Source organism: Rattus norvegicus, chromosome 2 (assembly GCF_036323735.1).
Source record: "Rattus norvegicus strain BN/NHsdMcwi chromosome 2, GRCr8, whole genome shotgun sequence".
In the NCBI taxonomy this organism is placed as follows: domain Eukaryota; kingdom Metazoa; phylum Chordata; class Mammalia; order Rodentia; family Muridae; genus Rattus; species Rattus norvegicus.
In genome coordinates, this window is record NC_086020.1 from 5769291 (window position 1) to 5778304 (window position 9014).

Here is a 9014-nt window from a genome sequence, read left to right on the forward strand (position 1 = left end):
AATAAATCCTGAAACGGAGTCTCGTGTCCAATAATGGAGACATTAAATGCTCACTAGGAATAATAAAACCTCTCCACATACCAGCTATACAGAAGCATGGTCAAAATGGGACTTAGACATTGGCTGCATCTGTATAGAGTCCTCCATGGAAATTCCACATTAAGACATGCCAAATTTTCCAAAAACTGAAATATAAATTCTGATTTCGGGGACTTGAAAAAATGGAAATGACCCCATACCATTACTAACCCTCTCAACTCTGGGTTGTTATGGCTTGTTCAGCTCTTATCCCATAGGTGAAAGCAAGGAGTGTTTAATGTTTATTATTTCATGTAAGAAACTGGATGAATATACCTTCATTCCATACTATCTGCATAGCCAATCATGAACATCAATGCCGATAGTGAGTGAAAAGCTATGAAAAGCTAACTTCGAGATCTTTAAAGAGTGTTAGCAATGACCTTGTTAATGACTAACTTAATAGACTCTAAACAGATGGAAAAATGGAGTCTCATTTCCAGGGTTCACCACTGTTTACTGGTTCCTTCAGTTTATGTGGAACACAGTATGAGTCTGTGTTAAGTTCTGAGGATATTGTGATGATGATATATATCTTTGCCTTTGTGAAAGGTAAGAACCTAGGCAGAAATGACATGAGTTAAACAATCACTCCAGCAAGTGAGAGTCCCATGAAAGTTCAGACTATGATATGAAGGTATGATAGATTACATATGAACACAGGATGTGGGGGGAGCATATAAACAAAAGTCCAAGGAGATGCATCCATGTAAAATGGATAGTTGCCTATGCTAGCACAAACACCAGGCCCATTGTGTCCCAGCACTGCAATGCCTAGCACTCACTGGTCCTGGGAATGTCAAGAGCTATCAGTTTTCAAATATTCTCATACATTCACTAAAATACCTCCATGGAGCTAGCACTGCATGTCAGACCAGGGTACAGTTGAAACTATACATACCTTTGCAAACCCAAGGAATGTCTAAGTACCCAGAGATGCTGAGTATTTATGTGAGCTAAAGCAGGATCAAGTAACAAGCGTCAGGGTAATGCCCTGATAAAAATAATTCACCATCCTCCCACCAAAGAGACATAATCTAAAAAGCACTGCTCCAGAAATTGAGAATACACAATAAGACATAACTATGGCCTTGAGTAGTTGAGTCCAGTGGCAAAAAAGCAAACAAAATAAACAAGCACACCAAGGTTTGTTTCATAACTTAAGTGATGCAGCAGAAGTGTTAAAAGGTTTCTCATGGGATAAAACAAAGGTCCAACTCAAGCGTGTTATAACAAGTTACATTAAAATAAAACAATGCTGATAAGACATTAGCTATAGAATAAAAAATAAACATTTAATTTTCTAACTAAATATTATATTTTCTGACATTATTTTTAAAATCTCAAATTTGCATATTCATTATTGTAAGAATTCCTGAAATTTAATACAATGAAGATTAGAAAGATGAGTGAAAGAAAAGTTGGTTTTAAGACCTCTGAAAAAAAAATAGAAATGGTTCTATTTCCCCAAAGTCTCCCATTCTGGGCATATAAGCCTTCCTTTCTGCCACATCTCCAATGCTTAGGCAGAATGAGCAAAGGTTCCTACTGTGAAATATATCATACAAAACCAGAAATTGCTTCACTTGCCTTTAAAGTCCCTAAGTCTCCAGTACTGCATCATCATTTCCAATCATCTACTATAGAATGGCTAGCACATTGGATCTTTGGACACACACCATATAATCATCCCTATCTTTGTTATTATCATGAAAATGTCACTGGTAAGAACTTTTTTTCCCTCTTAAAACATGAGTATCACATGTGCCCTTTAAGGTACACCCCCCAGCTTTCAGCCTGGCATCATAACTTCTCTACCTTAGTCAGTCTTGCTGAGAATCCTCCTTCAACCCCAGGTCACTCTATCATAAAGAGGAAGTGGTAACATTGTTGCATCATGAATGGCCTCCTCTACCAAATCTGCCTCCTTTAAATAAGCTATTGACCCGTTTCATACCCACTGCATCTTTCTCTAGGGCCTAGGGTTGAATGTGTATATCTAGTGAGGTTGCATGAGAAGGGAAGGCCATTTGTAAAGGTGGAATCAAATTTGGTTTTGAGAGCCCCTGAAGGTTCTTATAAATTCCCATTTATAAATAAATGGGTTATTATAAAGGTGAGAGAATTGAGTTTCTGACTAAGGGACAGGCTTCTGGAATGATCTTTTATCCATTCTCTTGACACTAATTCCAGGTAATAGAAAAAGTACTCCCTCAGCTTCTTAACTCTCTGGCTACAAAGCCAGAACCTAACATAAACCTAAACATAATGCTTGGGTGCTGGAGGCATTTGAGTTCTTTCCAGGCATATATACATGGCTTTTATATCTTCACTACCTCCACTGGAGCCAGCCAGCCAGATTTATAAAGTAACTTTTATTTGCCTGACATTAACTATCATCTCAAATGCTCACTTCTGAACAAGTTTACCTTTTCTTTCTCTTTCTGAACTCAAGCTGGCTGGATCAACTCAGTTGTTCTGACTTGAAACTCCTCTTCAAAATGACTGATTCAAATTGGCTGCTGACTGAATTGCTGAATTGCTCTGCTTGACCTCAATCTGACTGACTGGCAATCTGCTCTAATCTTCTGTCTCCTTCTGATTATCTTGCTTGTTCTGTTTTCACCGGCAACGTGTCTCTGTAAAATTGTCACAGTAAAATCAATCAATCTCTCTCTCTCTCTCTCTCTCTCTCTCTCTCTCTCTCTCTCTCTCTCTCTCTCTCGTGTGTGTGTGTGTGTGTGTGTGTGTGTGTGTGTGTGTGTGTGTGTTCAAGTCAGAGGGATTAAAGGTGTGTGGCATGTCTGCATTACAGCTGGATCACATAAACCTAAAGGTCATTGGATTCAATCTCTTGGCAGAGCAGCCATGTTTCTAGATTAAAATTCCTCTACACTCATGTCAATCTCTTTCCTCACCTCTGCCTGATGGTTCAGTTGATAAAATACTGAATACAACACCAGATATATTAGATTTTGTTCTCCGAAGGTAGACCTTGCTTCCTTTCCCAAGTTAGCAATGAGATCCTTAAAGTATCCCGAACTGGAGCACTGATGGGCCTTTATACTTTTGGGTGAGCCTTTATTGAAGGTTATCAAAAATGTCAAGCCCCATGCCTGTGCTCTACTTTTCCATTTGACAACAATCAATCTGTCTGCAGCTTTATCGTGAAATATCGACCCTTCTCTGTTTACTGCCTGCTGTCACACCAGACTGGGTTCCTTCCTCAAGTGTGCTTTTAGTAAGAGCTACAATATAGTCATCTATCATGCAATTTCTTATAATTGCATATAATTTCAATATAAATTGAACAGGGAGGTTACAATAATTACAAACAATAAGATATTCTAAAATGAAATGACTAAAACCTAATTCAAAATCAAACACATAAGAATCATTGTGGGCTCTACAGCATTAAGGCAGAGAGTTTGGGATGTACTGTGAGCTATACAATACATGTATATAACAACATGTAAATCTGGTAGCAGAGAAACAAATGGTTATTTATAAATGAAGTTGAGCTATTTTAGGAAGAACGCAAAAGTGTGCTAGCAAGTTGTTGGTCCTAAGAATACCTAATGTAGAACTAAATATAACAGGTAATTAGCAGACATAGTCTGTATTTCTCAAGTATGATCCCAGAGATGGTTAGGAAAGGCATCAAAGAAAGAGTTGCTATTTATTGCATATTTAGTATAATGTGATCAATAGGGAGATGAGGAAGCACAGAATCTTGTCAGGAACTAGGACAAATGCTTTACATGCCTGATTTCAGGACATCTCTACAAATACTTAGGAAGTAAACATCATTACCAATATTTAATAAATGAACAAAGTGAGGCTTGGAAGTGATAGAGCCTAGGCCTGAACACAAGGTTCATGGACAAGGTTCATGGACAAGGTTCATGAATATTCTGCTATGACAAATTTCATTTATTCAACTTAAAAAAAAACTAAAAATGTTGGAGGTTACAAAAACTGCAAATGAATTCTTAAATGAGGTAAGCATTCCAGATAAGCAAAATAGCTTACACATAACTTGGATATGGGGAAATCCTACAGATATTCACCTCAAAGTGTAGCTGATCTAGTACTTCAGAATGAAGCAATCCGGGAAAGAAGAATAGTAACAGCTCATCAGAGACCGTCATACATTTATGAGAGCACATTGAAAAAGATGACTAATCTAAGATAAAAATTGAGTGCCAAAACATTAATCTCTCTTGGCAGTGGAGCATACATGAAACTTTGGCCTCTGATGTAATAAAAATAAACACATAAATGCTGCCTAGCAATTGGACAATAACCACAGCTAATATATGATCTCAACACAAGCTAGAAAGATCAAAGAGTAGGTGACGGTGTCTGATTATGAGTCCTATCATTGACCATCCTATAAGCTTAGAAAAGTCCACATAAGTCATTAAGTCAAAGTTAACCAGTAAGAGTTTACTGACTTTGATTCAATTTGTCCTATAATGACAGGCAGTCCTATGGTTATCATTGCTCTGAAAAGTTATACACTAATCTTCTTTATCATTCTCAAAGAAGAAACTAACCTTGCCTTTGCAATGCTGGGATTATAGGTATGCATCATAGTGTCTGGCTCTGAACAATAAAAGTGTTAAAATGGCAAAAATTATAACAATGTTTTCTTATTCAAGCTGACTTTCTGATGACTAAAATTAAAATGGGGAATGAAATAAAATGGCACTAGGAAATTCAAAATATACACTGATAGAAAGTAACATCTTTACAAATACTGAAGAGTCAGCATGACTGCAAAGAGAATAATTGGTATCTGTGGGTCTTGACTCTGAGTCTGGATCACATGAGTGCTGTGTGACCTTTAGCATAGTTCTGAACTGTCCTGTGCCTATTTCACAGAGCAGCAAGCACCCCCCCCCCCAGTTTATTACTAATTCACTCCACTCTCATTTCAAGCAGAAATGCAGTGGAATAAGGTATATTTTAAAGTATATTGAAATTCAATTGAAATTTAACAAAATGAGCAATACTGCTTATCTCTCAATCTGAGCAAAAGTCCTGTATTTCTTACATGGCAAGGGAATTTTTAGTTACATACCACTAATACTTCAACTATATAACAGTATTAGAACTCCTATTAATATATGCCATTATTATTATTATTAATAATATTTAGCATTAATAAGTAGTAATATTTTCTATATTAAAAGATGGCTAATATTTCTTTTTGTGCTGCCGATTTAAATGGTTTAAAGAAGACCAATTAAGCTACTACTTCTATCTTAGTTAGGATAACTACTGCTGTGATGAAACACCATGACCAAAACCATCTTGGGGAGGGAAGATTTTAATTGGCTTATTTATCCATGTCCCAGTACATTGAGGGAAGCCAAGCAAAAATTCAATGAAACCTGGAAGAAGGAACTGAAGCAGAGTCCATGGAGTGCTGCTATCTGGCTTGCTCCTCGTGGCTTGCTTATTCTGCTCTCTAATAGAACACAGAACCATAAACCAGGGGTGGTACCATCCACAGTGAGCTAGGCCCTTTCCCATCAATAACTAATACAAAAAATGGCCTAGACATTTGTCAATCTTATGGGGGCATTTTCTCAATTAAGTCTCCCTCCTCTCAAATGACTTTAGCTTGCATCAAGCTGACACAAAACTAACCAGCAGATTTCCCAATTCCAATCAATAGACATAAACCTTATTTATTTAAAAAAAATCAAATAATATTAACACAATAGGTACAACAATAAAAGTGTAAGTTGATTTCCAGTGCTTACTTAAATTTTGATATACGTTCTGCTTAGTTATACATAAAATTTATAAGTAAGCTAAGTCCTATACTTTGTATGATTTGTCAACAAACAATAACCAGAATCAAGGTTAATCTTGCTATCTGTTACATATTTAAACTCTTTGAGACTCTGGTTTTTCATTTATAAATATGTCATATTTATGTATATGACATATATAAATATATGTAATATTATGTTATTAGGTTAAGATATATTAATATGTCTTAAGTACCTTTATCTTATAAATATACAAATACTGAGAAGGGAAAATGAAATGTTATATGAATCATTTAGCCTAACGGTTGTTGAAACCTCCTCTGAGCACACTGGAAGATAATTGGCTCACAATGATGTCAGAAAGAAACCCCACGGCTGGAACTGGGAACCCAGTAAGTCCAGATGAGAGGAATCCTGCTACAGGCCTTGTGCGGAGTTATTGGCATGAAGCTGGGAAATACAAAGAACAGATGAGCCACAAGCACATATTGAACACCATCCCAAAATTCCTTGCACTGGGCAATGGATGATCATGAATTTACAAACACAGTGGAATTTGCTTTAGCTAAAGGCACACATCCTCCAGATGCTAGATGCCAAATATGAAGTCGGAAACTTGAGTGACCCAAATGTGTCACTGGAGGTAGGAAACGCATAAAATTCTGGGGCAGGTAATTCTAGCTGTCCATAAGCTTCCCTCTCCTATTTTATACCTTGGTGTACTTTGTACATTAAACACACACACACACACACACACACACACACACACACACACACACACACACTTCAAAATCAGTAACTGGACACTGAAAAGAAGTTTGGACAGCTGCTGCTGCTGCTGCTATGAGGTTTCCAGCTTAGCTGTGGAAAGCTACAGGACAAAATGAAAATCTCTGACATACATGACAGAGAATGCAAATCCAATCCATACACAAGGGAAGGTAGTCAAGAGCATCTAACCACAGGGTTTTTAAATCTGCAAATTGGTTTTGTTTTAATATAAACAGAGTCCCTGGGTACTGTTGCATCAATGTAGAGACTTCTTTCGGGTTAGATAGCAATGGTAAAACAACATTCGTTATTATTGGTTCTCTACAAATTGCAAATATGGTTTTTGAAACTTAACATGTTTGTTACTTGACTACAGTTTGAGTGTATTATAGCAAAAATAGAAATGAGGGTCAGATATTTTGCAATCCATTTAATGAAATAATTATTGAGCAAATGCTTCGTTGAAGGTATCATGGCAGATACTGTAGAGATTCAGAGATAAATTTATGTTTTTTACAGGCTCACAGAATAGTAAAACTTGAATTCACTGACGTCACTATAGGCCAACAAGACTGGATTATGTAATAACTTCCCATGTAATAAGACTCAATGTTTGGTAAGTACAGAGAGCTGTTTAATAGACATAGGAAGTAATAAATTGGGTGGATATTGCATTTCTAAATTTTTAAATGGATATAATAAAAGTGTTTTATATCTGCACCATGACCATGATACATCAATGCTCAGTGTAGGTGAGAATACAATATTTTTCAGGAAATATAGTCATAAGGATTAATATTGTTTCAATATTAATTGAATTTGCTAATTATTTTTATGAGGCCCTATGGCAGTCACTTTGAACTAACTTACTCCTGTTTAGTGTAGATAATAGAGCACTACTCGGGAAGAACTAATCAATGCCTCTTTGTTAATAGCATGAGCACAGTTGTTACCAAAATAGCTAATGTTCAAATAAACAGACTTACTCAGAAGCCATCAAGTTCTAGATGTTGTAAATTAGCCTTAAAATATGGAGTTAACAGAAAAAGTCGGGACTGTCATGAAAAGTGCCAAGAATATGTTGAAAAGCATCAGGTAGCCAACTTACTTTCCTTCTAGCCATTCAGAGCAACATATAATTATTTATGAAGAACCACTGTGCTATTCCAGAAGTCCTATTATTCATGCAGCATATTGGAAAAATATGTTCTCTGGCCAAACATAAGAATGAAATATATAGATTTCAGATTCATAATATTTCCAAAATGTGGGAACTGTAAGCTATAAAAAGGGTGAAGATACAAAGATATATGTGTGCATAGGAATACAAGCCTAGATTCATCAGACAGTTCATATTTGAGGGAAGGAAGTACTTCTGCCTAAGTTGTGAGATACAATTGTTCTTATAAATCATCAATAGAAAAACTAACATCTGACATTTTTAAGAAGTTAGCTCCGATTAATTACTTGGATTTGGCTGGTAGTTTTCTTTCTGGTTTCAGTCTTCTAAATTATTGTTTTACACTATACCTCTTACATTTTCCTAGTGGGAGAGATATATTCTTATCCAGTTCTAACAGAGAACTGAAAGTAAATTGCTGGAGACTAACTCTATATAATCAGCTCCCTTTATGCTCTGGGAATCCTCTGTCAAAACAACTGAACTGCCACAAAGACAGCATTCTTATCAGAATGGCTGCTTCATAAATGCCATCTCAAAGCTTGCAAAGCTCAAGTTTGTAACAGACACAAAATTAAAACACACACACACACACACACACACACACACACACACACACACACACACACACACACACACACCCAGAGTTTCCCTCTTTAGCTTCTCACACCCGAATGGCTGTCTCCCTTCTCCATCAGTCTTTAATGCTAATTTTCTAGTTTGAAGTAAATTTGCTAGCCTTTTCCACTTCATTTTAGCACTTTATGCCTCTTAGAATCCAAGTGGCACCACTTATCACATCCTAGTGAAATTTAATACTCATTTCAGATACTGGAAAATCATTGCACAAAAGTCAAATTCATTCCCACAAGCAAAATATCAACCATTGGTCAGGGAATACATTTTCCACCTTTGAGCTGTCCTTAAGGAGCTACTGTGCAAGGCAGAAATTTCCTCTAGAAAAACATCTTGACAAGCAGGAACTTTCCAGAGTTGCTGAGTAAGCATTGCTCTCACTGATGAATAGGACACATGGGGGGGGGGGGTGTTCTTTAAGACTCCCTGGCTCCCAAGTCACACTGAATGAGGTGCATAAACTTTCTGCCTCATTTTCTCAGGGATCACAGAGGGAATAATGAACTTCCTTCTCAGAAAGTATAAACAACTGGAGAATGTGGGACCTTAACATTACAGAAGAC

General features: G+C 36.7%; 1 protein-coding gene across 11 annotated transcripts in view; it reads right to left on the reverse strand.

Annotated features, from left to right (window-relative positions):
• Cast (calpastatin) overlaps window positions 1-9014 on the reverse strand; it is a 109581-nt gene that overhangs the window by 61658 nt on the left and 38909 nt on the right. The gene's annotated exons all lie outside the window — the stretch shown is intronic.